The 15,171-nt window shown below is 40.3% G+C and overlaps 1 protein-coding gene across 4 annotated transcripts in view; it reads left to right on the forward strand.

Annotated features, from left to right (window-relative positions):
- Positions 1-15,171, forward strand: part of SH3GL2 (SH3 domain containing GRB2 like 2, endophilin A1) — a 171,833-nt gene that overhangs the window by 115,959 nt on the left and 40,703 nt on the right. The window lies entirely within an intron of this gene.

The raw sequence follows: 15,171 nt of genomic DNA on the forward strand, positions 1-15,171 counted from the left end.
GCATACTCTTCTAGGAAAGGTTATGTAAGGGTAGATGGTAGTTCACTCAAAAGAAACACCATTTGCAGGAAACCATAAAATAATTTCATTGGGAAAATTTATTTTTAGATTCCAGAAAATGAGGTCCAACTGTGAGTTTTCATATCTGTGTAGAGAAGGGGGTCAAAGCAAGAGTAAAAGGACAGCAGCAATAAAGAAAATATATTGTGTTCTCCCAGCCCACTGAGAGAGCAGGAGGCTTTCATTAGCAGATTTGGGCCTTGATGCATGCCGGGCTTCTTCCAGAGGAGCCGTATGTTCTGTGGCGCATGCCAGATTTGTGCCAATCCTGGTTCCTTGGTCCTGCAAATGAAAGCGAGATGTGTAGCCCTTCCCGCAGGCCTGAAACCTCTCCCTGAGACAGCATCCCTTTGTGACGCCAAGCTCTCCTTTGCACTAAGTATGTCTAGCATGATGTTTTAAAATTGTAAGTCCTTGCCTGTGTCACCTTCAAGGCCCTTAGTTTGAAGGCCTTCATTTAGCCCAAAAGGGCCTGCAGGGTCTGGCTCCTGCTCGCGTCTCCAGCTTTATCTTGGGTGCTTCCTCCTTCCTTTCCTAATCTTGATTCACGCTGACCTCTTGGGGGAGCCATGCTTACCCCATATATTCAAGGGCTTTGCCTGTCCTTCTCGGGGTGTCTGCAGTGCCTGCCACATAGAAGGCATTCAATAAATATTATCCAAAGGAATGAGGGACAGAGATCAGAAGGTGGCCACCCTCTCACATGGCGGTGGTGAGGGTGAAGGAAAATAAGCACATGCGAAATGTACCCCCTTTGACTGCCTTGTCTCATCACTGGTGTTTTAAATGGGTGTTAAATAGGCCAGCTCTTATTTATACCCTATTCTTTCTAGCTGCTCTAAAATCATATTCTTATCAACAGTCATGACCTTAATTTTAAAAACCTGTTTAAGATACTGTTTGGAGTGTCATCCCATATGCTACCAAAAGGTTATGGATTCCATTCCTGGCCAGGGCACATACCTAAGTTGTGGGTTTGATCCCAAATCAGGGCGCATACAGGAGGCAACTGATGGATGTTTCTCTCCCACACCAATGCTTTTCTCTCTCTCCCTCCCTCTCCCTCCCTCTCTCCTGCCCTCCCTCCCTCCCTCTCTCTCATCAATAAAAACATATCCTCTGGTATCACCTTTTGTCTTCAAGCTTTGCCACTGGCAGAAGAGTATTTTGTGAGAAAGAAGAAAGAGCAAATGCTGTCATGGTTCAGGGTAATGAAATCAAGTAGAATTGAATAGAAAAGAGAAGTTTAAGATAAAAGATGAACAAACCAAATTGGTGCAGAGGTTGGTGTGCAGTTCCTCGTCCTTCTCATCCGCTTACCCATTGAGTGAGGCCCGAGAGATAGAGAAGAACAAGGTCAAAATCACTGCCTTGCAGGGAGTTTAGGAAGTTGGAGAGACATTCATAATGGATGATGGTAGTACAAAATACAATCCAACAAGTGCTAAATAGAGTAAGGCCCAGGAGCTGTGGGAGCACAGAGGGATTTGGCTATCTATAATATACAAAGGATGGTACAACTGACTAAGAGAAAATAGGATTCAGTAGACATACTGAATTGTAGACATAGAGGCAAAGGAAGGAAGTAATGGGTTTATTATTGAAGCAAGTAAAGCCTAATGGATTTTAATCAGTGCTTGTTATTTACCAAAAACATGTTTAGCAACAATTCTTAGCAATGTAAACAGTTGTAGAAAGTAAGTTAAAAATTCTAAAGAATTGATGTGGCCCCCAGTGCTGCTGATTGACATCTATTGGTCACAAGAAGATCTTTTCCTGGGAAAGGGAGATATACTGAGTATGAGGATTAGGGGTCCTGGGTTTCCGTCCTTCTCTGGTACCCCCGGGCTATGTGACCATCACCTGTGTTCATACCCTGCTTCCTCAGTATTCCCATCACTGCTCCTCTCCCCGCTCTCCAGCACACACAGGTACCCACTGGATAGTGTGTTCTCATCAAAAAACATTTACTCTTGTAGTGATTATCTTCTGATGGTGACCAGATTTCCTTTTTTATAATCTCCACCCAAAATCTAAATTGGAATCCCTCATTTTTCAGGAAAAAGAAATCTACTCTGCATAGGCTCATGAATGTTTTCTTTCTTTCTTTCTTTTAAATATATTTAATTGATTTTTTTACAGAGAGGAAAGGAGAGGAATAGAGTTAGGAAGATTGATGAGAGAGATCATTGGCCTGTGAATAGAGCATCAGCCTGCAGACTCAAGGGTCCCAGGTTAGAATTCGGTCAAGGGTATGTATCTTGGTTGCAGGCACATTTCCAGTGGGGTGTGTGCAGGAGCAGCTGATTGATGTTTCTCTCTCATTGATGTTTCTAATTATCCCTTTCCCTTCCTCTCTGTAAAAAATCAATAAAGTATATATTTTTAAAAAGAAGCAATTTTGAAGCCAATTTCCATGTCATTTTGTTACTCTCACGTAACAGGTCACGAGGTAGTGCTTGTAGAGAAATGACTAGTGTTGTGTTGGTGAGGTACTTTACAGTTGACAAAGCACCTACTCAATTATCTAACATAATCTTCCTAATTTCCCTGTGAGGTAGCTTTTAATTATCAACCTCTTAATCAGAAAACTTAAGAGGTAAAATGATGTGCCCCAGGTTACCCAACCTGGAAAAAGTACAAAAGGTCCATAAACTTATGAATGGATAAACAAGATATACTCACAGTGAAATGTCACTCAACTGAAAAAAGGAATGCAGTACCAATCAGGGCTACAACACAGAAGAACCTTGAAAATATTATGCAATGTGAAAGGGGCCAGAAACAAAAGAGCACATAATTATAAGACTTAATTTATGGGAAAGGTCCAAAATAGATAAATCCAGAGAGTGAGAAAAGAGATTAGTGGTTATCAGGGGGTGGAGCATTGAATGGGGTTAGCGGAGGGGACTGGTAATGTGCATAGTACCTTTGTTGTACCTTTGTGGTATTACATTATGGTTATAATCACACAATTATGTAAATTCACTAAAAATTATTGAATTTTATACTTTAAATAAGTGAACTTTCGGCATGATAATTGTATCTCAATGAAGTTGTTAAAATTAATTTATTTTTCTCTTCTCTATACCCCAGAGCTTGAGGGCAAGTGATTTCAAAACAGTTGTCACTAGGCCCCCTACTTGATATATATTTGGCTCTACTTTCCCCCCTGTCATATGGTATCCCCTCTTCTTCTTGTTTTTAAAAATATATTTTTATTGATTTCAGAGAACAAGGGAGAGGGAAAGAGAAATAGAAACATCAATGATGAGAGAGAATCATTGATAAGCTGCCTCCTATACATCCCCTACTGAGGATCAAGCCCAAAACCTAGGCCTGTGTGCCCTTGACGAGAATGGAACCCAGGACCCTTCAGTCTGCAGGCTGACACTCTATCCACTGAGCCAAACCAGCTAGGGCCCCTCTTATTTTTTTTTAATTAAATTTTTGTTTATTTCAGAGAGGAACGTAGTGGGAGATAGAAACGTGAATGATGAGAAAGAATCATTGATCAGCTGCCTCCTGCATCCTAGGGATGGAGCCTGCAACCTGGGCATATGCCCTGACCAGGAATTGACTTGTGACCTCCTGATTCATAGGTCGATGCTCAACCACTGAGCAATGCTGGCAGGGCCCCTCTTCTTCTTAAAATTCTCTCCTCTGAGCACTCCTCCATTCCTTCCTCTCTTATCCAACTTGAATAAGCAAGAGGTAGCTTCCTAGAGTCCCTGGATTCACCACCTCCTACTCATGAGCAGCGCATTGGCAAGCCTGTGCAGAACTAAACGGAGAATGTTCTTTCCTGTGTCCTTTCCGTATTTTATAGTTTGGCATAGTTTCATTCGAGTTTCGCAAGCAGTCAGGTCAGTCAAAAGCAAGTCTGCCACATGTTAGAAAAGCGCTAGACAGAAACTTGAAGGCAAAGGAAGCCATTAGCGCCAGTTTGGAATGATGCTAGAATCATATATAGAGCCTGTCCCCAATTTAATGCACAGCTTTGAGCAACACTAAGCCTGCAGAAAAGCCAGAACTTGTACCTGTTGTTTGTCAAATGCTCCGTATATCTGCATAGGAGTGGGAGATAGAGCTCTTGTTACAGAGCTGACTGAGGCACAGGAAATGGGATGGGAAAGGCAGTGGCTTCTTTGCACACCCTGAAAGCATCCTGGGAAGGAAGCAAGTTAGCGCTTCCATGGTGTGGGCTGCAGTGACATTCCTGGAATATTCGCTCCAGGGGTTGCAGCAGCCTTTTCTGTTACAAACATCCTGCGGGCAGAGAGGTCCTAATGGCGGAGGACCAGACTGTGAGTGAAACAGCGAAGGCGGACTTTGTCGGATGGGCCGGGCCAGGACTGGGGTGGGGGATGTGCCTTCACCTTTTCTCTTCTCTAACTTCAGCGTGAGCCTGCAAGCTGTGAGTGTCCAGGGGGAATCGGCCGCAGTGCAGGCAGCAGACCTCCCAGCTCAGGGTGGAAGCAGAAGGGTGCACCTGTCAGTACTCAGCATTCTTAGCAGTGATGGACTGCTTAGCAGGCAGGAAATCCTGCCTGGGGTTATAAATGGAACATACATGGTATTTATATGGTTAGGGTGATGAAATTTCTGCAGATATGCATTATCACACTTGACATCTCAGACAGGGATCCATCTTTCTGAGCTTATTCTTTATTCTTAATTCCTTTGTCAATTTGGTCAATATTGTGTGTGTGTGTGTGTGTGTGTGTGTGTGTGTGTGTGGTGGATTTGGGGCTTCTTCATTGAATGCTTCTTCATTGAATGCCACCACACACACACACACACACACACAAAAACACACACACACACACACAAAACAACAACAACAACAACACTCAGCTGAAAGCTAAAGTACCAAACTTAAATAGAAGGAGAGGGGCTGTCCAAGTATTAGTGATAAAAATGGAGCATATTGTGCTCTGCCTGCCTGTGGCTGGCACCCAACAGCTCTCATTTACTGTACTTCTTATGGGTATTTCATTCAGTCACAAATGGCATTTCTATAGCAGAAAGTGAACTAGAAGAAATACTGTGTACAAAAAAAGTATGATAATATACTTTCTGTTGTCATATTCTTAGTATTCTTTAGATCACTTGTACTTTGCCTTTGAGACCATCATACTAAGCAACATCACAAATACACACGGCAGTTTGCTTGGTCCCAGAGCAGCCAGAACTTGGAACGATAGTTCTAATTACCACCCACGGCCACCTCCTTGTTCCTCCTGGGCTAACACTCATTCGAGAAACTACTTCCTTGGTTTTTTCGATCCATCTCTATCTCTCTTTTTTTATTTTAATACTAGAGGCCTGATACACAAAATTTGTGCAAGGGGCTCGGCCCTCACAGCCCAAGCTCCTACTGGAAGGTTGCCTGGAAGGATGTTCGGAAGGTCATTCGACTATCCGGTCTAAGTAGCATATAACTCTTTTATGATTATAGAGGTTTCTTTTTTATTATTGATTTTTTTAATTTAATTTAATTTTATTTTATTATTATTTTTTTGTGGGGGGAAGAGGATGGGAGAGGGGTAGAGAGAGAAACATCCATGAGAGAGAAACATCATCCATTGGCTGCCACCTGCACGTCCCCACTGGAGATTGAGCTGGCCACCCAGACATGGGCCCTGAATGGGAATAGAACCAGTGACCTCTGGTTCCTGAGTTGACATTCAGCTACCGAGCCACACTGGCCGGGTGATCTTTCTCTTTAACAATTCTCCCTCTACTTTCTCTGTGAGTGGCTTTTTTCCTTAGTCTTTTTTCATTGGCCTTTTAACCTCTGCCTAGATTTTATTTATTAGTGATGTGTAAGGTTCCCTTCTTGAGCCAAAACTGCTCTCTGGATACCTGTTATTCCTGTGTAATCTCATCTGCTTTCCAGCTTTACAAATCAGATACATAGTGCTGACTCCATAAATCTCTCTTGATGTGACCTCTCCATAGAGGTTCAGATATATATATTAATTAGAGGCCTGGTGCACGAAACTCTTGCAAGAGTAGGCCTTCCTTCCCTAGGCTTCTGGCACCAGCTTCCCTCTGGCACCCAGGACCCGAGCTTACCTCAAAGACCTGGCTTTGTCCAGAAGGTCGTCTGGAAGGACATATGGTCTAATTAGCATATTATACTATATATATATATATATATATATATGTATATGTGTGTGTGTGTGTGTGTGTGTGTGTGTGTGTATATATATATATATATATATATATATATATATATATTCAGTTACTTGTGACATATTTACTTAAACTTCAAACCTAATGGCTGTGTACCTGGTTAATGTTCATTAGTATTCATCCATCTGTTAAAGCCTGAAACCTAGGAGATATAGAATTCTCTGCTTCATTCCTGTATATCAAACCAGTCACACAGTCCTGTTTATTTTGTGTCCTGGATGTTTACTGAGTCCATCTTTCCTCTCAGAGTTCGTGGTTCACGTCTTCATCTTTCACCCGGAAGGTTACAGTAATTTCTAACTGGGACCTTTCTAATCTTGGTTTTTAGAAGTCAGTCTTCATTGTGTAAGTAGATGATTTAAGAATTAATTAGCTGTGATAATCTTCAACTTCATCCTGTTAATGGCTCCCCATCAATGCCAAGAGGCAGTCTAAGTTAATTTTATGATAAAGCCCCTTTGGAAAATCTTTTGGAAATTTCTTTAAAAGTTAAATATACATTTACTATAAGACGCAGAGATTCTACTTCTAGATTTCTACCCAAAAGAAATGAAAACAGATGGGAGGGCTCTTGGCTTAGGGCAGAGTTCTGCCTTCCTACTTGACTGAGCTTTGCATGGTGGGAGGGGAGGGAGGGGAGTTGGGGAGCTGGGGGAGGAGGAGGTTGGCTAAGGGTCCGGGGGAGGGCGAGGGTGGTGAGGGAGGAGGCAAGGGTGGTAGGGATGGTCCTCTGCCTCTTACTTATGAGCCAGCCGCCCACGTGAAGTGAATGCCTGGGACACCGCTGACTTACGGAAACTGCCCAGCTGAGAGATCAGGCACATCTGCCAGCAAAGCAGAAGACTCTAGGGGGTCAGGCTGGGAGATCCTCCTTCCTGACAGGTGCCGACACCAGAGAGGCCAGGCACAGAGAAGGTGAGGACACTGAGTTGGTAGAGATGTCATTATCCCTCCCCCCTACCTGCCCTGCCTCCTCCAACTCACTTACTGCCCAGCACCAGACTTACTTGCTGGTGCCCTCCCTCCGGACACTCCCACGGGGGGCATGTGAGAGGGGGATTTAATGCTAGAAGCTTGAGGTTCCCATCTTCTAATTCTAGAATTTCCCATCTTACTGCCTCGCTGCAACACCACCTGCTAGGTCACCCCCCAGCACCCTTGGTCTTCTCACACATCTCCCAGAACTCTGCACTCTGTGAATCTCTGTGTGTGTGAGTCTAACAAGTCTGAGCGACCCAGCAGCCTCCGCCCTCCTCTCCATCCACCACCGGGTAGGCAAGCAGCCCAAGTCCCCGGGGGAGGGGGGAGCAGGTGGGACATTGCCCTGGGTCTGCAGAAGTCATCAGGGCTGTGGTGCCCCGAGGGGCTCAGCAACCCGCCATGAAGAAAATGAAAGCACTAGTGGGAAGGAGGAGGCGGGCTCCATCTCTTACCCTTGGTAATGCCCTGCCAAAAACAGCCTGTTCGAAAACTATAACAATAAGGAATTTAGACACAGTGAATGAGGTTATCAACATGTCACTGCCCATGCTAAGGATCACTGGCTCTGAGAGAGATGACCAGTTATGGGTGGATTCTGGCAAAGAAAAGGCACCGTGTCCACTTATTGGGCATGAATGTCCCTATGGAATTACAACTTCTTAGGGTGATGGAAGTGTTTAAAACTTAGTGTAGTAATAATTACACAATTATGTGAATAAATTAAAACTAAAATAAAACAAAACCCTTAAAAAAAAACCAACTGAGGTCTTTAGCATGTCATGGAAGTCTCATTGACATTTGATCACTCCTTTCTCCTGCATCCTCCGTTTTCATCATCCCCTACCTTATGTTCTGATCTATAACAGCACCGACATAGAAGTACTTTCCAGCATATACTGGTTTTTTTGTTGCCTTTGTTTTATGTCATGTAGTAGCTTCTACCTGAGAAAAAAATTTCTCCATGTCTATCCTTCTGGCTTACTTATATGTACTGATTTGAGAATCAGCCAGGCCCCAAGAAGTTTTCCCCAAACTTGTCTTCTTATCCAAATTAGGTGAAATTGTCCATCCTGGGATCTGATGGGTTGTTTACATATTTTCTAGGTACTTACCCCATTATATTAAGTCCTTAATATAGTGAGTAGTTGATTTTTACTTTAAGCAAAATGATGTTTAACAAATCAGTTTTGCCATAGCTATTTGATATAAACAAGAGTTAAGTTCCTACAGTATCTCATCAACATAACAATGAAATTACATTGAACAAAATAATGTTATTTGAGGACTTGCTGTATATTGAAATGATTTATTTATCCATATGTCCCACCAGACTCTTAAGTTCCCAGAGAGCATGTACCATGTCTTACTTGCATATCAAAGTCCTGGTACATAGTAGGCATTCAGGTTGAGTTCTGTTGTATTTATTCTACTTGGTGAATTTAAAGATGATTTGTCTTTTTTTTTTTTTTTAGAATGAGACTTGCAAGAATATAATCCTAATGTGTGTGGGGGGGGGGGGGGGGGGAGGATTACCACAGCATTTTTTTAAAGAGCTTTGCATGCTATTTTCTCCCTTCCCTTATTTATTATCTACTTATTATACACTATAAATAGCATTCTGTCAGGTAGAAATGGCACTTGGTAGGTTTTTCCAGGGAAACAGAACCAGCAGGATCTGAAGGCAGAATTTCTTCCTCAAGGTAATCTCAGTTTTGTTCTCAATTGAATTCAGTTGATTGGATGATGCCTACCCCCATTATCAAGGGTAATCTCCTCTACTTACAGCCAACTGACTGTGATGTTGACTACATTTGCAGACTATCTTCACAATGCTACCTAGATTAGTGTTTGATTGAACAACTGGATAGTCTAGCCTAGCCAAATTGGTATGTCAAATTCACAAACACCAAAATAGATACCAACATTTTAATTGCAGGTGATTTCAGCACTCTCCTGGTTATCCCTGCACACCCCGCCCCCGCCCCATTTTATGGGTTAAGAAGCAGAGGCCCAAGGAAGTTTGTGGTTTCAGTTCACAAACCAGAAAAGGACTTGCCGGCAGTTTATCTTAACAAATAAATGCCTAGGGCTTCTCCCTCTTCGCCTCATCAACTGAGTCATCAAGCGATAGGTTCTAGGTCATTCATTAACCAGGACTGAAATCTCAAATGAATTATTGGTACCACTTTTTCGTTTTGCCAGTTCTCTGTGTGTTTTTTCCCCTCAAGGGAATTTATGACTGAGCTTTAAATAGAATTTAAAAAATACTGCATGACATAGTTCTAGACCTAAGTTATAGGGTCTATTTTTAGGAGATACTGATTTTTTATATTTTGTTCATTTTCAGTGGCTTATTGCAGTGGACTATAAAAATGTATAAAATTCTTCCTATTTCCAGGGATGGGAAGCTTTATTAAAATACCTCCCCTTCTGCTCATAAATTACCCCTTATTGGATGAGAAACTAAAGTATTTAGGGAGTCAACAAATAGAGAAATGCTATTTTTTTTATTCTGCACAATTTTTATATTTTTATATCTTTTTCTAGAGACAAAGATAACTTGTAAATGAGACTATCTTTCCAGGTGAGAGTATAAACTGAAATCTACATGATAGCTCCTTAATGTATCCTACCAGTTCCCCTTGTTATCAGAGGAGAAGGGTCTTCATCCCCACCTTTTGCACTTGGGGTACGTGAGGAATAAGTATTTCTGGAGGCCCCCACAAGAGGATGCAATATTGTAGGAAGCTTTGTTTCTGTGGAATTAAGTCCATGAGTTTCCAAGGTCCCCCTCTTCCTCAGTTGCACCAGGAAGGAAGTATGGCTGTAATTTTAATTGGGCTAGAATCGGAGTTAGTGTCCAGAATCTCTGTTCCATGTTAGGGCATAGTCCAGTCCAGCATCAGGGGAGTTCATTTTGAATGAAAGGGAGGGAGAGTGACACAAAGAGAGAAACATTGATGTGAGTAAGACACATCAATTGGTTGCCTTTCACATGCACCCTGACCAGGGCTGCAGATTGAGCCTGCAACCAAGTATGTGCACGTGACCGGAATTGAATCTGGAATCCTTTAGTTCAAGCATGTTAACTCACAGTCGACTCGTGACTTGTTGACTGTGAGTTAAAGCCAATACTGTATCCACTGAGCCAAAGCAGCTGGGGCACAATGATGTCACCTTTGAGGGGGTGATGTAAGTACAATAGCTGCATAGTGTTTGGGAAATTCTCACTTTGGGGACATGGAGTTTAGTAAGTTTTTGTTTTAACCCAAATGAACCATATCAGAAACAATTAGAACATCATGTCAATAAATTTTTGCATTTTCTATATAGTTGACCAGAAGCAAAATAGGCTGGAAGCTGGGGAAAGGGCCAAGTGCTTAGTTCATCCAAACTGATTTTTAGCTCCAGGTATTCAAAGAAAAGCAGTGTTAATCCTATTGAGTTCTTGTTTTTAGGTTATAGAAGAGGAACCTTTCTCCTTTCCTTTGATGTAAAAATTCTACTTGATAGTAAGAGATTAGAATTAGCTTGATTTAGATAGAGAAAATGCATTTTTCTAAGAAAATCTGAAGTTTCTGGATGGGAAAAAATAAATATATATTTTTGAAATTCACTTTCAAAACATCATGACATTTAAGCATTCCAATTTAATGACAGCTGAGAAAAACTAGTGTGAAACTTATATCTCATGAAGTGTATTCACCCTGCCTTTCACACATGGGAATACCACCATCTGGAAAAACAAGATATACTTATATTTAGCCAAATACCAAGAAAATACTGCTGTGATTTTGATTCTCCCGTTTTGTTTTGTTTTCTGAATATTTGATATGTCATCAAGTATTTTCCTTATAAATTTTATATTTTAGTACCTTTCTGATGAGTAATGATTAAAACACCTTCATGAAGAGTCAAGAGTATGGGCTTATTTTATTTATTATCATAGGTGATGCTTGTCTACAAATATTGAGAAAACAGTACAATGTTCCACAGGGGTAGTTATTATAACTTCTTTCTAAAGAGCTTGTGCACTAAATAATGTTCTTTAATTCAGTTAAATTACACTTAGAGTTTTGTTTTTGTTTTTGCCAAACATAAGATACCAACTTAAAAATTACACCTTTCACGTAAAACCACATAAGACATAATATATCCTTTATTTTAATAATGATTTTTTTATAGTTTAAAAAATACTTTAAAATGCTTATTCTAATTTAATTCTAAAAAATCCGGTGTTAGATGTTGTTGGTTTTCATTTCTTGGGAGAAGAAATTGAGGCACTAACAGGTTATGCATTTTCCCTTTCACACAACTATTGGTGCCATTGTCATGGCTAGAATTTCAAGTCTCTTTATTTTTAAACCACTTTTAAAAAAATATAACTTACCTCAGTTTTTCTCATTGACTTGTCAGTGAGGTTTCATTACCTAGCAGGGGAGAATAGTTAGGGGGATCAGGCCTGCAGGGGAGAGCAGTTAGGGAAATCAGGCTGGAAGGGGAAGGTACTTGGGGCCAATCAGGCAGGCAAGCAGAGGGGTTGGGGCAATCAGGCAGGAAGGCAAGTGAGTGGTTAGGAGCCAGTGGTCCCAGATTGGGAGAGGTTTGTCCAGCAGTCAAGACATTTCTCAACGTGCCCCTGACTAGAGAAGGTGAAGGCTGGGTTGAGAGAATCCCCCCACCCCATGCATGAATTTCATGCACCAGGCCACTAGTATATGTATATAATTTGGGGGATTGTTCCATGGAGCATATTGGCATGATAATATGAGTTCTACTTGCTTTTAATAGACCTACTATTACTTTACTTATGGAATGTAAAGTAATTCTATTTTAATATGAGTAAATAGTGCAGTATTTGATAAAATTATTTTTGATTATTCTTAAAAAGCACTTTGAAAAACAATTATATTTACTTTCTCTGATACATGGGTACATATGCACACACAAACATGTTTCCCACACGTGTATGTTTACATATAAACTAAAATACATATATATTTAGGACCATGATTAATGTGAAGAATGTGTATCATTACTCTTAATTGTAATTGTGCTAAAAGTAACTTGGTGAATGAATGTGGAATGGTTATAGTTGAGAGAGAATTTTCTTTAACTTCAGCTATGCTTTAAATAAAATATCAGACATCATAGCTTTTAGAATTTTTAATTTTGCCTGTTGCTGATGGAGAAAAAGATAATTACACTTTAGAGGAGAGAGTAAACTCTCAGGAGACACAGAACCGGTGCTAACTCATAGTTAAGGGTCTTCCTTTAATTTATGTGTAATTTTTGGTCTTAGGATAATTCACTGAGGGTTTTTTTCAACTGAATTGAGTGTCTGCCCTGCAAGCACTATGTTTGGTAATGTCCTCTCAGAAGTTTTCCAACAGAGAAGCCTGCGATATGATTGCCTCCATTAATATATCATAATTCAGATGAACAAGGGTCCTCAGCAAATTTACTGAGATGGCAAGTTCCAGGTAGTCCAAAAGAAGATGTGTCTCATTAGGAGTGCAAAGGAAGTCTGATCATTTTCAGGTAATGGAAAAGTTGAAATCTGGGTCAACATTTTAGATAATTGGTAGAATTTGAAAAATAATAAAAATGGAAATAGATCCAGGTCCATGGCTGAGGAAATAAGCACTTTTGGTGGATGGTGAGGAAACCTGGCTGAGGACACACTCAAAGCTGGACAAGGAAGTAAATAGCCTTGCAAGTTTTAGGGTCTGAATTTGGTGTTAAGTCTGTTGAATTTTACTGATGATATGGTGTTCAAAGAGACCTTTATGAGAGGCAGTTGAAGAATGGTAGTTGGCCCTTCAATATTTAATACATGGAATGCAATTAAGAGAAGAATCAGCTGTACCTACAGGATGAGGTGTCTTTTGCCTAGACTGATGGTTGCTGAGGGGGAGGCTGCGTCATTGTGGGAAGCAGTGCAGCATCATTTGAGCTGAGAACAGTGGTCAATTATTTAAGCTGTTGCTTGCTGCTGGCTCCCTGTGACATCTTTCTCATTTTGTATAGAGAGAAAAATGAGACTGCAGACTCAGAAATAATACTTTTAATTTAATAGTAAAACATGAGTAGGTTGTATTATTTATATTTTCTTTTTAAGTTGTGCCTTTTCAAAGACCATCCTAAAGTGAGGTGATCAGCCTCACTTTACCCTCCTCTCAGTCATCTTAACATTTATATTTACACAAGTACATTGTGGTTCAGATATAGATCTTTCTGAGTACCTGTTGTGAGGAATACAATGAAGAATAAGAGAGAGGAAGATGGGATTTGGAGTTTGGTTGGAATACAGCGTACATGGAGTGGAAGAGAAGATGGGATTAGAAGCATAAGCTCTCAATGTTGTACTAAATAGATATTTGAATAGAGGAATTTTTTAGATGATACAAGGGGTATATTACAGTTCATTTGTACTTTTTAAGTTCCAGTAACTTGCTGATTTTCATTTAAACAAGGATAAAATTTTCAACATTAGCCAAAGTGTTCTGAACAGCAACAGAAAATATTCAATACTATGAAACTTTAGTTTCAGGAATCACCTCACTGGAAAATAGGGCAAAGCTATTGTTACATAAATGACACTTGGTAGGGAAAGCAAAACTCATTTTGGCCAAGTGGTCTTAGGGAGCTTGTACTCTGTACCTTGATGCCTATGCATGGACATTTTAATAATGTTATTTAAAGAGCAGGAGGAGAACATTGGGCATACTCTTAAGGAATGTGACAGTTGTTATTTGGCCACTGGTTTAATTCAATGCCTTGATATATTTAGATCCTTTGTGGTTTGTAAAAACAATAGCCCAGAGAACCATGTAGATGTCATGTTGAATATTCTTATTTTCCCAAGAATCTAATTAGATTAAAAAATTTTATATCAAGTTAGTACCAGTATCTAATGGCCTCATTCACTGTTTGCTGAACCATTTCTCTCAAAGCAGGTCAAATGTCAGCTTTTGTTAAGAAGAGAAAGATATTTATAGTCTCATTCTTCCCTCTCTCCCCCCTCCACCCACATATACAGAACTTAAACCAAATAGTTAAAGCCCAGTAAAAATGGCTGCAGTGTGAATTGCCAGGACTAGTTCTAAATTATTAATGGACAAAATAATTCAATTTGGTATCCTGTTTGATACAGTGACCTAGCAACTGTGCTTCTAACCTGTTGATAATGAAAAAAAGTGGGGAAATTAAATTCACTCTCAGTTGAGTGATATAGAATTGAAATTGTGATATAAGTCCTCGTGGTTTCGGTGGGGGCCAAATTTTATTTCCTAGAGGTGGGCAGAATGTGCTTAACCCCATGGTAACAGGATTCTTTAATGTTACTACAGAGACATGTCTCAGTTTTGTGTTTTTGTGTGTGATATTTTTGCAAATTAAAATTAAATATCATAAGTCATAGGAGGGGTCTACATCTATAGTGACCCATAAAGGATCATTGAAATGGGTCCTTGGTGAGTTCCCTGACATTGGAGCCAGTCAGGAAGATCTGAGAGATAGTTAACTTGGGATTGTGTAGTATATATTTTTTTATTGTGTGGAGGGTTTAATTAGATTAGCTTCCCACCAAAATTTAACTAAAAAACCCCACATACTTCAAGAATAAAACATAAGAGGACTGGCAGAATGAGCTAAAACAGTCATTCCTGAGCAAAGTGAAAGAAAGGGAACCAGTATAAAAAATCAGAGTAAAAATTGATTTGGTGATTGGGAAAATGTGATAATTTCTAAGGCCCCTTTGATTTCTGACTTTCTGTAACTAAAACCTAAGTATGCAGATCAAATCACTGGGAACCAGACTCTCACTCAAGAGGTTTTAAGCTGAATACTATGGCCTCCCCAGCCCCAATCTCATTTGGTAAAGAATTGCTGGGCCAGGTCACAATTGGTGCTGGCTTTAGATGTGGT

Source organism: Pipistrellus kuhlii, unplaced genomic scaffold (assembly GCF_014108245.1).
Source record: "Pipistrellus kuhlii isolate mPipKuh1 unplaced genomic scaffold, mPipKuh1.p scaffold_m20_p_12, whole genome shotgun sequence".
NCBI lineage: Eukaryota > Metazoa > Chordata > Mammalia > Chiroptera > Vespertilionidae > Pipistrellus > Pipistrellus kuhlii.